Source organism: Gossypium raimondii, chromosome 6 (genome assembly GCF_025698545.1).
Source record: "Gossypium raimondii isolate GPD5lz chromosome 6, ASM2569854v1, whole genome shotgun sequence".
Taxonomy (NCBI): domain Eukaryota; kingdom Viridiplantae; phylum Streptophyta; class Magnoliopsida; order Malvales; family Malvaceae; genus Gossypium; species Gossypium raimondii.
In genome coordinates this window covers 43252335-43269701 of record NC_068570.1, presented here as the reverse complement: position 1 = coordinate 43269701, position 17367 = coordinate 43252335, and positions in this window count along the sequence as shown.

Genomic DNA, 17367 nt, shown 5'->3' with positions numbered 1-17367 from the left:
GGTACGACACTTACGACCATACAGGGCCTCGTAAGGTGAAATCTAAATGCTCGACTGGAAGCTGTTATTATACGTGAACTCAGCTTGTGGTAGAAACTTCTCCCAACTACCTCAGAAATCGATCACACAACTCCATAACATATCTTTCAGTATCTGAATCACCCTATCAGATTGTCCATGTGTCTTAGGATGGAGCACAGTACTGAAATCCAATCGAGTGCCTAGATCTTCATGAGGTTTCTTCCAAAATCGAGAAGTGAAGCGATGATCTCTATAAAAAATAATCAATACCAAAACCCCATAGAGTCTAACACTCTAAAAAATGTATAGTTTAACCAACTTCTAAAGGGAATAGTCCATCTTGACCGAAGAAAAATGTGCAGACTTGGTCAAAAGATCCACATCACCCAAAAAGAATCCTTCTTAGTGAGTGTTAATGACAACCTATTAATGAAGTCCATAGTCACCCGTTCCCATTTTCAAAGAGGAATCTTAACGGGTTAAAGCAAGCCCGAAGATAGTTGGTGCTCAGTCTTACATTGCTAGCACGTTAGACAATGAAATACAAAATCCACTACCTCTCATTTCAGCCTGAGCGACCAGTATAACTCTCGGAGACCCCGATACATCTTATTTTCATCAGGATGCATAGCATAAGGGCTATTATACTCTTTTTGCCAAAAAGATTACCTCAAATCAGAGTCGTTAAGAACACAAACTCAACCTCGAAAACACAGTACCCCATCACTGTTCAGCCCAAAATCAGAAGTACTACCTTCCTCAACTTGACAAAACCGTAGAATCAAAGAGTCCTCACTAGAAGTTCTCTCAACAGAAATACTGAGATTCACAGATACATAACTAGTTACATAGGAATGAGCTAAGCATATATCTATCAATGCAAAATACAGAGCAATATTAATAAAGAACGTGCCGACGATAACGTCTGCTATGTCTCTGTCCTCATGGTGCCTTGTCGTATAAACCAAAATAGATTGCCTAACCACAAACTGATTAGTATCTCTACCCGGTGCTCTCTGACCTCTACCCATACTATTACCACCCTTGTCGATCTACGAACCCTAAGTGGTTACTGTATTGTCCTCTCAAGCTTAACCAAACCCAAAGCTAGAGCTTGCACCTGATCAAAACGAAGTGGACAATCTTTGATGCGGTGCTTTATAGACCTGCATCGCAGACAAGCTCCCAGCCTCCTCCAGCATTCGCCTGGATAGCGTTTACCATAATCCCCACAGATACGGATCTTAGTAACAGTAACTCGTGCCTCTACCTGTAGAGGCCCATCGAACCTGGCCAGTATCTTAAGCTGCTGAATAGAGCTAGAGGGCTCCGAATCCCTTTTAGTCTTAGTCTAACCCCTCTCTCTGTCCCTCTTTTCGTGCTCCCTACGTTTAACCTCCTTAGCAATTTTTGCCTCGTCCACCAAGACGAAAACAACTCACTCACTCTGTAGAGCTATCAAAATCATGAGGTCATACCTCAATCCTTCCTCAAATCGGATGCTTTTGTCATAATCGGTCGACATAAGCCCGCAAGTATATCTGCCTAACATTAGAAACTTAGCCTCGTACTCAACCACAACCCTATCCCCTTGAGTAAGGCCCATAAACACACGTCTACGAGTCTCCACATAACTCGCCCCCCATATATTTTCTCTGAAAAGTGCTCTTAAAGTATTCTCACGAAATCTGATCGGGTTGAGTACCCTACTCAACGGTCAACCACCACTAATAAGCTTCATCGTGAAGCTATGACACTACACCCTTTAATTTCTGTTCAAGAGTGCAGTCTATATCATTCATGATCCCCTCTATGGCCTCAAACCAATATTTAGCCACTGTTTGGGCGACTCCAGTAACACCACTAAAAAGTTCAGCACCATTGGGCTAGAGTCGTTCAGTTACCAACCAACGGCTCCCAGTTCCGGTATGGGTCCCAACGACCTTCTCCAAAATTCTTAACATGACTTGGTACAATGCATCATCCCTAGTAGTCTGAGATTGAAACCCAGTCTCAGCAGTAGGTGTACTGAGTGTTTTACTTGTATCTAGATTGGGCATACTGCTCATTGAGGACGACTCAGCTCGAGCCTTTCTTCGATGCTCGCCGGGCTCACGAGTACATCGGCCATACGTTCCTCGCGCACTCATTATAAATTATCTACATTATTAAAATTTTATTTATCCATTTCGTTTGAAAAATATTTTTCACAAAAAAATTAAACCCAAAGTCATAGCTTAAGTTTTCAACCTGGCTCTGATACCACTAAATATAACACCCCAAACTCAGCCTAGACGTTATGGCCAGATCTGGAGATGTTATTGCAAATTTATTCAAAATCCTAAAATTTGCTAGTTTTGAAAAGATGTCGTTAGCTCTTGTTATATAAAAATTCAGTTTATTAGAGAATATATCTTTTTAACCAATTTAATGAAAACATTATTTTTACATATATATATAGTATAATCATTTGAGTTTGCAGCGAAAAAACTTTGGTTGTCTTCGATTTTGAAAACATGGTTTGTTATTGTAAAATCCATCATCTTGCTGATTAAATTTAAGTCCACCAAAAACGTTTTTACAGTTAAAATCGGAAGATAAAATCCATGAATTTTAACAGTCCTGAAACGTCTAAAACAGTCCATCAAATTAAAATATTAAAAATAATATCAAAATAGCATAATTTAACAAAAATTATTTAACCGAGCTCCCGACACACCGATCCGCCTTAAGTTTGAGGGTTACTTAAAAGTAAACAGACAAACCGAGAGTGAGCTTAGAAGCTCAATGTGCAATATAATATAATATCAACAGATATTAATCAGACATATATCAAAGACAGAATTCGTATCAGATCATAACGAATGCAAATTTACGATCCTACCCTCACAACTGCACACCGTCTCTAACCATCCCAACACACCAAATAGGGTATTTAAATACCCATCCAACCCTACACACCGCTTAGTGTCAGTATGACACTTTTCAGAATATTCGCAGTTTAGCTACCTAATCGTTAGGCGATTTATCGCCATTTACAGACATATGTAGCTGTGCCACCAGATATGACAGAGGTATATCTGTCCACACTTCCTCCATATACACAAATCCCACCCCAATGCACATACAAAAATTAATAGATAACAAAATATACATGTCATACATGCTCTCGTAATAGATACGGATCAGACTTACCATAAATATAATTTAATGTTGTGCATATCTGAGGTTTATCATACAACACATATAATTATTTTTATGCTAATAGAACATCAGAAATCATATTTTAAATCTTAATTAATGCCATATGCCATATTTTAATTCGTTACACACTTGATCCGATTTTGATGAGTACCAACTACGAAATTTCCAGTACCTAAAATCAATAATTAATCACTCAAATCAGTAACAATTCATCCAAAATTAACCATTTTCTTTTGCAACCACAACTACAACTCCAATTTAATAAACTTGAGTTCACCCAATAACTACCAGCTTAACAACAATTACTTGCCGTAAACAAATCAGTAACTCCAACTAAAATTACACCAATGGAGGAACCTTAATCCCAACATCCTCATCTATCAAAGATTCATGCAAATTAAAACTACACAGCGAAAAGAAACAATTCATCCATCAAAGTCCTCTACAAAGAATCTAATAAAGAACACTTACTCAAAGATCAATAAACGATTAGCCGTGTGATGAGACGTAATACGAAATAGCAAAGAGAACTCAATGCCCACAAGTAAAATCGTAGCGAAAGAAAAGAATAGAAACTGCACAGAAAACAAGAGAAAGAAAAAGGAATAACTTAAGCAGAATATCAATGGTAAAACAAAATAAAGAAATTGCCAAAGAAAATGAAAGAAAAACAATTGAATTCCTTCAGGAAACATATTGGAACGAACGAATGGAATTTGTGAGAGAGAAAGAAACGTGACTAGAGGAGCAAATTTGTAGGGATATTAATCCCATAATTTTTTTAATTCAAAATAAAAGAAAAATGGGATAAAAATAAAAGAAAAAGAACAAATAGGAAACGTGGGAAGAGGGGATTTGGGAAAAGAAAATAAATTAAAATAAAAAGAATATATATTTTCTAATGAAAACCAATTTCAAACCAACACAATAATCTGATAATTTATCTTCGGTTAAACCATAACTTCTATATTGTTGGCTCAAACAGAAAGAACAAAAATATTACCAATTCACTCACACAAAGATTTGAACACATGATCAAAAGAAAAGCTAATACCTTATCACTAAATCAATAAATTCATTTTAACATGAAATGCCTAAAAATAAAATTTAAATCAAAGGACCAAAGTTAGGGATAGAGACAAAATAACAAAATTATCAAAAAATAAAATTTGAACTCAAGACTACAAAATTCATTTTTGGTGTTAAAATTATAGATAATTATTTTAATATAATATTTCCAAATTTCATAATAAAACATATATTTTATTTACTAATAATATGTATTCAATTTTTCATGTTAAGATTAAATTTGCATTACATTTCATTTTTCATGTTAAGCTTAAACATATATTTTATTTACATAAAATTGTTAAGAATGGACTGCTGATAGTGTAGTGTATCTATCGTTTCAGATGATAAAGTCCATTAATTAGGCTGAGGTAAAATGGTTGGTTTTAGGAAAAAGTGGTTTGTTTATCTAGGCAGTACTTTAGTTTTCAATTATGACAGTTTGTTTTAAGTTATTTTCAATAATAAATTAATACTCCAATTATTTTACATACAAATTTCTTAATTAAAATATTTTTAAAATACTCAAACATATGATATAATTTTACTTTATCTAATTAATATAAAATAACCTTATTAAAAAATAACTAATTAACACAATTAACTATAATATTAATTAAAATAGTTAAAATTTTATTTTATATTAATAAAATTATCACGACTTCTTTTTACATAAAAAATTAACTAATAATTATAATTATAATTATAATTATAATTATCATATCCTTTTTCCTATATTTATATTTAAAATTTCATTTAAGTAATAATTTTATTTTAAAATTAGCACAATTTTTAACTAATAATTATAAATTAAATTATAATTATTTTAAATATATAATTATCACAAATTCTATTAAATTATAATTTTAATGTATAATTATCATAAATTTTATTTTACTTTAATTTTTTATTTTTAAATGTGATTTTAATAATATGATAGAAAATAGATGATATCTCATTAATTAAAGAATTGTTTCAAACTTGTGTTTTATATAGATTATAGATAATTATTTTAATATAATATTTCCAAACTTCATAATAAAACATATATTTTATTTACTAATAACATGTATTATCGATTTTTCATGTTAAGATTAAATTTGCATTACATTCATTTTTTTAAATGATTACATTGATAACTTAGAATATACAGATAATTATGCAGACTTTAAAATGTATTAAATATAAATTGATATATCACTTATTATTTTATGGTGTATAGTTGATGCACTAAATGAATCATTCTGTTGATTTGAGATATTGAAATAAAATAGCTTTTTAAAAGCTTTAAGAATAGTAAGTTTTCTTCATAACATAAAGATGATGATGGATTTTTGCAGTTGTATTTAAGTTTTCAATCAAACTAAAATGATAGATTTGTCAGTTCTCGATAAAGGGTAGGTTAACAACCGACAAAGTTTAAGACAAAATCTCATATAATTGTTAAATATTATCTTTTGTCTACACAATTGAGCCCATGATTATAAAATAAAATTGTATTTACAAATGACTTCAAAAGTCGGGGACTTCCCCTTATGACCAAAAGGTATTCTTAATAATTTCATGGGTTTTTTTACAAAATTATTATAAAAAAATAAAAAATAACCAAAATGTTATTTTTTTATTTACCAAAATATTATAAAATTTTTTATTTACCAAAATATATCAAAATAAAAAAATAAAAACCTGCAAAAAAAAACCTGACAACAGCCTGATCAGGCCAATCACATTGGCGGCACCAAAGGTGCCAAAGTGATTGGCCTGACCAAAGGTGCCAAAGTGATTGGCCTGACCGGACTAAAATGTAACTCTCTGCAGTTTCAAAGACCTGACATGCAAATTTACCATTTTGAATTTTGAAAGTGAATTGCTGCCGTTGTGCGTGTGGGGCTCACTAAAATTAAAATGTGGCTAATTGCCTTCTAAGCCCTCCTTATTTATTATTTTCTTTTTATTCCCCTTCAACTCACTTTTTTATTTAATAAACAAGCCTTCAACCTATTTTTGTAGTTAAATAAGCTCTTAATCTATGATTTTTACTCATAAAAGCCCTTTATTTTATTATTAAAGTAAATATATTTTACTTCTCCTAAATTTTACTCATAAAAGCTCTTAATCTATGATTTTTACTCATAAATTTTACTTCTCCTTAAAAACATTTTTTCCTAAAACATTTTTGAAACATTACTAAACTAAGCCTAAAAGCAATAGTTTATTAAAGTAAAATAGAGTTATTACTTTTAATAAACTTATTAAAGTAAAATAGAGTTATTACTTTAATAATAAAATAAAGGGATTTTATGAGTAAAAATCATAGATTAAGAGCTTATTTAACTACAAAATAGGTTGAAGGCTTGTTTATTAAATAAAAAGTGAGTTGAAGGGAATAAAAGAAAATAATAAATAAGGAGGGCTTAGAAAGCAATTAGTCACATTTCAATTTTAGTGCGCCTCACGCACAAATGCAAAGAATTCACTTTCAAAATTCAAATGGTAAATTTGCATGTCGTCCTTGAAACCGCAGAGAGTTACATTTAGTCCGATCAAAGTTAATCTCTTTGGCACCTTTGGTGCCGCTTAATCACTTTGGCACCTTTTGGTGCCGCCAATGTGATTGGCTTGATCAGTCATTGTCGTTTTTTTTTGCGTTTTTTTTGGTATATTTTGGTAAATAAAAAATTATAATATTTTGGTAAATAAAAAAGGATAACATTTTGGTTATTTTTATTTTTATAATAATTTTGTAAAAACCCTAATTTCATCTATTAATTATTTTAAGATAAAATTAAACTGAACTCATTACATATATCATAATTAAATTTATCACTAATATAATATATACCAACCTAATCAAATATAAATACGTAGCAATTTACACACAATGTAATTTAAATAAATTTATTTCCAACTAATTTTCTTTAACTTTAGTGAGATCAAATTTTACCAAAATCATAATCTTAATAAATTAAATAAACTTTATTTTTATAGAAAATGTTCTTAAAATCCATAAATTAAAATAACTGAAAACTGTGTCCATAATAGAAAAATATTTACAAACTCTTACTAAAACGAAATGTTTTGAAATGACATTACACCCATATGAACAGTGTGCTCATAAAAACTTTGAGTGTTAGTCATTTAGTAAGCAGATCCCAATATGATCATATGAACAGTGTGCTCATATGGAGTTTGTCCCAATATGCTTTATAAAATAAAAAATAAAACCTTACTCCCACTGAACTTGTGGCATATACAATCATCAACCAGATTCATCTCTAAACAAAATGAGATAATCACTTAGTGGAATTTGTAATACCATTAACGGAAGGCTTACATAATTCCATAAATGAATTTCTTTAATTTGTGAACCATTGACTTTGCATCACCGAATACACAGTTTTCTGGTTGCACCATATAAATAATGGTCTCATCAATGTTTCCATTGAGAAACACAGTTTTGACATTTATCTAATATAACTCAAGGTCAAAATATGTCACTAAAGCCATTATAACTCTTTCTCTACTAGTCCTTCTTAATGACATTGGTTCTTGAGGTTGCTGAGTTTGTAATTTAACTGTGAGGTTCTTTGAAATTGTCTTAATATGGAGTTACTATTTGAACAATATAAATTGTTCTTGATATTTATCAATAGTAATTAAAAGAATGTATTGAGGAACATCAACTTATTCATCTTCAAAGACAATCTCTTTAATTCTCTCTCTATCCCACAAACTCAACATCCTCAAAGAACAAACATTACCCGTCTTAACAAAAACCTTAGTACTGAAACCTTAAAATTTGTAACCCTTAGATCTTTCAAAGTATCCGAAAGGATAAATGGGATCAAGAATATCGTTAGACACAAGTTTTCATTTCCTCTTTTAGAGACATAACCTAATCTCTTTTGTCACAACGAAGTTGAATTCTTAGTTGTTAATTTGAGTTTCTTATTTATTACAGTAGTATGCAATAATTCATTAAATGACGTAATAGTATTAAGTAAAATAGATTATCATAACCTAATAAAGAACTGAAACCAACCAATTTTGAATTATGAATTACACTAAATTTTACATTTTTAAATGTACAAGAATAACCGAATTTGTCTAATGATGAAATAAAAATTAAGTTCCACCTAAAAAAAAAAAACAAAATTCTCATTCAAATTCAAATAAAATCCATTTCTTAATAATAATCTAAAAGTACCTATTGCTTCAATTCAATCAAATTAGTATTGTCTACGTAGATGTATCTTTCACCATCATTTGACTTTTTGTAGTTCTGACAACCTTGCATAGACATATTGATGTGCGTTGTTGCACCGGAATCTATCCACCAAGTGTATCTAGGTACCAAAGTCAAAGTAGTGCACCTTTCGCACCACAAGAGAAACAACCATCCTTAGTTGAATCTTTTGTGGTGTCATATCTAAAACTTTCTTATTTTTCTTTATGTACCCTATTGAAATTAGATTTGTTAAGAACATACCAATTTCAACTTTTTTGTTCTTGAAAACTTACTTTTCAATGTCGGTCATAAATTCCATAGTTGTGGTAATCTTATTAGACATAGTGCCTCTAAATGTTTCAATGCATGTGGTGATGTTGGTAAGTATAATGGTAGCTGAATCAATCAAAACAAGCTCACATAAAACTTCAAATATAAACCAAAATAATTTGAATAAAGGTAAATCTCGTTTTAAGATATCGGACACTCCATTAATATTTCACTTTTGGACAAAATATTAAGATGTACAAAAAGTTCACACCCGTCTTTATCTTTAAAGATAGGGTGCCCTAACCACCCAACAGCTATTCCATCCCCATTGTCCATTGAACTCACTCTGAATAATCCTCCTTTTGCCGGATTATTGCCAATGTAATCATAAAAATCTAATTTTTCAGGAATTTTAGACTAAGCTTCTGATAAACTTTGATTTTCGGCTAACCTAACACTAACCCAGCACTAACCCTTCGATATATTTCTTGCTGGAAGTATCATTGATCCCATTGATACGACGATTACTAGCTCCTATGACTCGAATACACATCAATTCTCGGGACTCGTTGTTATCTACTACATTCAAATGGTTATGAGGTTGAATCATTTTTTAAATATCTTTTTTCAATGTAACAAATGACAAAGAAAAAAAGAAATATTGTTTGTCAAAAAAAAAAGAAGGAAACTTGCAATTGTTTTTTATTATTAATCCCAAGACAAGACTTCTTTCTTTTGGTTCCATATTCCTATCTTGACATAATAAATTGAGTTTTTATAGGCATTTTTTACAATGCTATTGAAATAGCCTTTCTGGCTATATTTTCGGTTACTTCGCTCAGTTCATAAAGTATTATGCTCGGTTTAATGACAGTTACCCAATACTCAGGATATTCTTTCCCCGAATCTATACGTGTTTCTGTAGCTTTTACCGTAACTGATTTGTCTGGAAATATACGTACCCATATTTTTCCACCACGATGTACATTTCGTGTCATTGCACGGCGCCTCACTTCGTAAGTGATATATTGGTGCAATAATCAAACACTGACAATAAGGACATATCAAGTAATAAATCTTCTTTTGGGCAGATTTATTACTCAGATGTAAACTCGAAGAATTGTCATGTGTTTATTACCACAATTGAACATGTAATTTTGTTAAATATTAACTTTTCTTTGGACCGATAATGATTAACATGACTTAAGTTACATGCACACAAATTTTTATATTTTTAAAACAAAATAACTTTAACAACATAGATCACTTTGGCACTTTATTGTTTCAACTAAATTATTTTACAATATATATTAATATACCAATATTTAAATTTAAAATTTCCATAACAACCAAAGGTCAAATCTGAATTTTTTATTGCACTATAGTTCCTAAAATAACCCAAAGTAGGGTTGTCTAAATATTGCAATAAAAATATAAAAACCTTAACCTTCTAACTCTTTTATAATAAAATAGAAAGTTATGCTACTAAATCTTTTACACCAAAAATTTAAAACCATTAAACTAAATATCTTGAAAATCAAAATCATAATAGTTGGTATATCCCACAATCCATAAAATAAACTATATCATAATTTAATCAAATATTTGAAACCATAAAATGTAAAAACCAAATATTATAAAGCACTTAAAATCAAATTCTTTAAACTTGTATTACGAATGACATGAGTTTGCATCAAAGCACCTAAAAATTATATATATCCATAACAAAAATTCACTTTAATGAATGCTCGCCAAACCAATTTGACAAAAATCATAACTTAATTCATAAAGAAAATCAATAACATTAGCACATGTACATTTTAAGGCAATATCATCGTAATTAAACCAATAAAAATATCTTATCAAATAATGAATTTTAGCACTAATTCGCACATAGAAAACTTAGTTGTTATTAATGGTGAGTTATGTCTTGCATTTTTCTGGCTTTTTTTTCTCTTAGTTAAACTCTATTTTTAGTTTTTCACTTAAACTCTGATTAGTGTAGGTTATCTTAATATTATTTTACCTACGAATTTAGTCTATAAATAGACCATTTTCCACCCTAGAAAAATAACTCATTACACATTTAGGTATTAGCTTTTACAAGCTTTCAGAGAATTTTGTGTTTACGTTTTGAGGATTCTTATTTCGAGTTTCAGGGTGTAGTTTTATCTTCATCTTTGTACTTTATCGTTTTTATCGTTATAGTGGAAATTATCTTTGCTCATGGTTTTTTATCCTCTTCGAAGGAGTTTTTTCACTTAAAATATTTGTGTTCGATCTTTTCAATTTTTTTTATATTTTTACTTGTTTGCTACTTAATCGGGTTTATCCCCAATAAATTGGTATCAGAGCTAGTTCGATTTCCACAATCAACCCGTTTAGAGATGACAACTACAAGGGTTGATATTGATAAGTTCGATGGCATCAAAAATTTCAATATATTGCAATTTCTAATGACGACAATTCTGATTCAAAACGATCTTGAGAAGGTCCTTCGGAGAGAAAACCTACAAACATGGATAAACAAGAACGAGATAGGTTAGATAAAAAAGTTTTATCCATGATTCAATTATATCTAACAAATACTGTGTTGTAAGAGGTTTTGATGGAGAATCGACATTTACCTTATGGAAAAGGTTAGAAACCCTCTACGCGATAAAGTTTCTAGCTAACCTATTGGTATTGAAACAATGTTTATACACGTTCTGGATGGACGAAAGTGATCACCTTAGAGGTTACATCAGTCAATTTATTACTCTTTTGAATGATATAAAAAATGATGAGGTTTAAATTGACGATGAAGATCAAGATATGTTATTATTGTATTCTTTACCCCATTCATACAAGTCTTTTAGGGAGACCATGATTTATGACATATATAATCTCTTATTTAAGGATATGAAGGGTCATTTATTGAGCCAAGACTAAATCGACAATGAGTTTGGTTTGGGTATCAAGTAAGATAGACAAACCTTGAATTTGGTAGCATCAAGGAAATAAGACAATTTGGTAGCATCAAGGAAACAAGACAAGAAATGTCGCTATTGTAAGAAGTGAGGTCACGTTAAGGCAGATTGTTACAAACTGTGAAATAAAAGGGTTGTTGAAAGCAATGAAGAAGGTTTAGTTGGTGTTAATTTGGCCAATGACAAGGGTGATGATTTCTTGTTTGTGTCAACCAGTGAAAGCTTCGAGCTTACGTCTAAATGGATCATAGATTCGGGGTGTTCTTTCCACAAGTGTCCCAACAGGGATTGATTCTCCACATATAGTTCAGTTGAAGGTGAAGTTGTGCGCACGGGGAATGGTTCACCTAGTAGGGTAACCGATATTGGTATTGTCAGGCAAGTGTCTAACTTAAAGAAAATTATCATCTCTTTAGGAATTTTGGACTCAAAGGATTGTAAAATCAACATCAAGCCAAAAGACTATAGGGTATCTCATGGGGCTCTTGTTTTGATGAAAGGTAAAAAGATTGACAGTCTTTATGTTCTAGAAGGATCAACGGTGATCGGAGAAACAAGACTTCCCTGATGCAGTCGTAAACCAACTAAAAATTTGACAAAGGCAAGTGCACCTATCAATTAATAGTATAGCTATAGTAAGCAAAGATATCGTTCTCACGAAGACTAAAAGTACTAGTAATTGTCGTTTTTCTATTATTTAACCAAAAAATTAGAGTGACTGATTAAAAACTAAAATTAACTAATTATATTAACTAAAGAACGCGACAAAGAACAAAATAGGAAAATAATCGATTAACAACCAAGAAGCAAAAAAATACCCATGAAAGAATTCACCTAGATTTCATATGTCATTATCAATCTATATTACGCAATTTCTTGACTTAGTATCTTGATCCGTAGAAATCCCAAAATTATGCTAATATCTCTCTTCAAGACTAAGAGCAACTGACTCTAGGTTGATTAATTGAAATTTCTTTCTAATTAAAACTCCTATTGTCAAATTAACTCGATCTCTGGATCCCCCTATTAGATGTGACTCTAATCCGGTAGATTTATGTAATCATATTTCTATGATTTCATGCAACTTCACTTAATTACATTAGATCTACTCTTAAAAAAGGTCTATTCCTCCTCTAATTTAAGCACATCAAACATGGATCAATAATCTAGAAATATTAAACCAAGAATTAAGTACACATAATTGAGAACAAAATCTAAGTATTTATTGCATAAAATAAAAATCAAAAGACAAAATTCATCATAGGATTCATCTCCCTATGTATTTAGAAAATTAATTCATGCTTGCAAATAAAAACATCCCAAAGATAGTATAACCAAAAGAAATAAAGAAACTCATATAATCTCTAAAGAAATCAACTGGGAGTCTTCAATCTTGACAGAAATCTGCCTTAAGATTGGCTTCAATGGTGTTTTTCGAGTTGTTTTCTTGAGTATTCTGTGACAGCTCTCTCCTATCTTCTTATTTTTGTCATATATAGGTCTCAGATTGCCCCAAAACCCCTAAAAATCGTGTTTTTTGCTGTTTGGAGTGTAATTTACGAAATCGACACGGCCTCCCACATGGCCATGTGGTAGCTCGTATGGCTCACACGGTCGTGTGCCCAATCCGTGTGGAATGGTTTAGCTTGTGTTGCCCCTGTACCTTGCTCCAATTTTTCAATTTTCGCTCCTTTTGCTACCAAATTCTCTCCTAAGTATAAAAATATGAATTTAAAGGAGTAGGAGCATAAAATTCATAATTTAACATCGAATAATCACCTAAAAATGCATTAAGAACAGGATTAAAACGTATTATTTTTAGCACTTATCACTCCCTCATCTGTAAAGGAGTCGAGTGGAGACAACTTGGTCATAGGAAGGAAAAATGTATGACTGTTTCGTATAAGAGAGGTTCTCTTTTAGATGCAGGTTTTGAAAAGATAGGGCATTGTGTTAGTGGAAATCAGACCCGGATCAATTTTGAGTTTGGTAGTGTGTGGTTGAAGATTAGAAGACTTCTAGTTTCTAAGCAAAACTTTGACTTAGTTAATATCCTACATAGTTCGAGATAAGCCTTGGTGGGCTTTGGTAAAGAAGGCGTTGTGGAAATACGAGTCAAGGTGGAGATTTGTGGAGTTATGCCTCACATTATTTTGGCTTTTCTTCTCCCAGTTAGACTCTGTTTTTAGGTTCTCACTTAAACTTTGATTAGTGTAGGTTATTTTAATATTATTTGACCCATGAATTTAGCCTATAAATAAGTAAGTTTCCTCCCTAGAAAAATAACTCATTACACATTTAGGTATTAGCTTTTACAAGCTTTTAGAGAATTTTGTATTTACATTTTAAGAGTTCTTATTTTGGGTTTTGGGGTTTAGTTTTATATTTATCTTTATACTCTTCGTTTTTTTCCATTATAGTGAAATTATCTTTGTATCGTGATTTTATTATCCTCTTGGATGGGTTTTCCACATAAAATATTTGTGTTCGATCTTTTCAATTTCTTTGTTATTTTACTTATTTGTTACTTAATCGGGTTTATCCCCAACATTAATCGATGCAAATAGAAAACATAAATATTAATGCGTAAATTGATTCAAGTGGGAGATAACCAAAAGAAAAGAGAATTTCTTTTAAAAATCTATAAATCTCATCTTTCTCTATATATTTAAGGATATAAATTTCCATGTAAATTTCAAAGAAGGAATATATCTCAATACATAAACGTGGATCTCATAAAAATATTATTGCTTTGTTTGCATTCAAAATTAACCTTCCAAAATATGAATCAAAACGTAAATTCAAAGTTTTCCTATTTATCAATCATTGGAATTATTAACGAAAACCAAAATAATCGGTAGAAAAGTATGAGGGTTAAATCAAAATTTTACTAAAATGAGTGATGATTCAATGGAGGAATCTTGAAGGATCATAAAGGGAAAATGATCATTTAGAAAGGAAGATAATTTTGAAGAGTAATGATAATGTTGGTGGTATTTTAGATTAAGTAAATAAATAAATATTAGTTTATTAATATTTTGATTTGAAATTTATTTATATTTTATTAATTTTATTTAGTATATAAGGAAAGAAAGATGAATAATTCTCTTCATCTTTGCATGCTACTAACGTGAGAAGAAGAAAAGAAAGAGAGAATTTTTTTTCTTTACAATTTGGTCCTTTTACCAAAAATCCACCATTTTCACTTAGAAATCAAAAGAATTTCCATAGTCATCAAGAGAGAAAATTATTAAGGAGACTATGGGGAGCTAGAATATCAAGTTAGATTCAAGAAAATAGAAGTTGGAGGGGAGAGAAAGTCAAGTTAAAGTTTGGTTTCAAGAGAATAAGGTATGGATGTTAAGGTTTTATTTTATTTTTAAGCTTAGTAGTGATAAAAAAACATAAAAATGGTGTTAAAGTAAAGATTTCTCATGAGGAAATATTGTGTTTTGACATGTTAATGAAGAGAGAAGTTGAGTAAGTGAATCAAGTGATAGGAGAAGAGAAAATAAGAGACTTTGATAGAAAAGAGGTAAGTACCCATGAACTTCCTTGTTATTTAATGATTAAAATGTGATCTTTGTAAAGTAAGTGGTAATTAAGTGAAAAAAATAAAAAAATAGTGTGAAATAATTTATTATGTGAAGTAGGAATTTATAATAAAAGTATTATAGTTGGGTTATGTGCTAGCGAAAAATATACAAAGTATTAGATAAGTGAAATTATGGGAAAATGTGAAATTTTATGGAAATAAAGACTAAACCGAAAGACTTGAGAAATACATGTGGTGGAAATAATACAAGTAAGATACATAGAAACTTGATGTGGAAAATGAGATAGTGGAATTAATTATGTGAATTGAGTGAGATGTCAAAAAAAATTATGTAATAATGAATAGAGAACTTTTATGAAAAAAGTGATTAAATTGGAAAGTTATAAAGTTTACAAGTAAATATTAATAATAAAGCACATAGTGAAAAATAAAAGAATATATGAATTTTGTAATCCAAAATACAATTATTTCCTAAGTTGTGGAAATTAAGGGTTAAATCGTAAAGTTGAGAAAATTTATATTAGAAAATAGAAAAGTGAAGTGCGTAACACTTAGAATGAGAAAAATGATGTTGTAGTGAATTTTGGAATATTAATAAATATTGAATTATGTTATATGTGTTATTAAAAGTAAAATATATTGTTTGCATGAAATATTGTGCTAATGACTAAATTACAAAATATATAAAAGTGATATGTAAAATACATGATAAGGATTATTAGTGAATTATAGATGAATATTGAATTTAGAGATTTATTACATGTATTAAAAATAGTGGAAGATATAAGTATATGGATTATTGGTACAAGGATTAAATTGTAAAGTATGTAAAAGCATTATGCGAAAAGTGTAAAAGTGATATGTGTGTATGATATGATTTGCCCAAGTAGACGAGATTAGAACTGCTAGGATATTTATGGCATGCCATTAGGGAACCTTAGCACACTCTCTGCTTATTAGCACATTAGTGCTCTCCGTTTAGCACATTTGTGCTCTCTGTATAGCACTTTAATGCTCTTTGTTTAATAATGCATAATAATGTACCTCTGTATCAGTTCTGTATATCCTAAGTGTTCTGTTTAGTCTACTGGACCTCTGCTAAAAAGGTAAACAATTTCCGTTACAAGGTAAATGTTTATCTTCTATTAATGTTCGAAATATTAAATTAGTAAAGTGAAGACGCAAGTAATTTGAATGTATCTGAGGAAGTATAAGAAAGACAATGACTAGTAAGTTAAATATGTAAAAATAAATTGTGAAAGAATCATGAAAATTTATACTAAATGGTGAAATATGATTCATGTATAAAAAGAGTAGTAATTTTTATAAGTTGATTTGAGGACTTAAGGACTAAATTGTGAAATAAGTAAAAAGTTACAAATGAATATGATAAATAAACAAATAAACGAGATATTGGAAATTAAAAATTTTAATAGAATTTAAATATCATGGGTACTACTAAGTCTTCACCGGCTTAATGCGTTTATTTTCAACGCGTAGGTACAGTGATTTTGAAGTGTTGTAATTGAGGTTGTGAGCATCCATGCCATCCCATATCCAAGTGCCAAGAAGGTATGTTTCAAAATTTTGAATAGAATAGCATGTACTTAGGAAGATCAAGTGTGTTCCAAGTAGTAGGGACTAAAATATAAGTTAAGAAAACTTTATTTTTTTTATGTTCAAATTAGTGATTAGCCAAAATCACTTTGGCACCAAATGTAATATTCCTATATCAGGTTCCTTGGGTCAAACCGAGCATAGGGGTGTTACATGCAACCTCATTTCAATAAAATAATTAACATCACTCTCCTCACTAGGACTTCTCCCTTAAAAGCTTAGTTACAAACTAAGCATGAAATAATTTGTCTACAAAGTAATTGTTCTAAAACCAAGTTCCTAATAATGAAAAAATAAGTGCTCTCTTTGGCTTGTACATTGTAACACTCTATACCTGGCCCGGTCGCTGAGCCCGAATATCAGGATGTCACACCATAGTCACGCATCACACACATTATAAAATGTTACATTAATAGGAAATCGTCCATTTTATT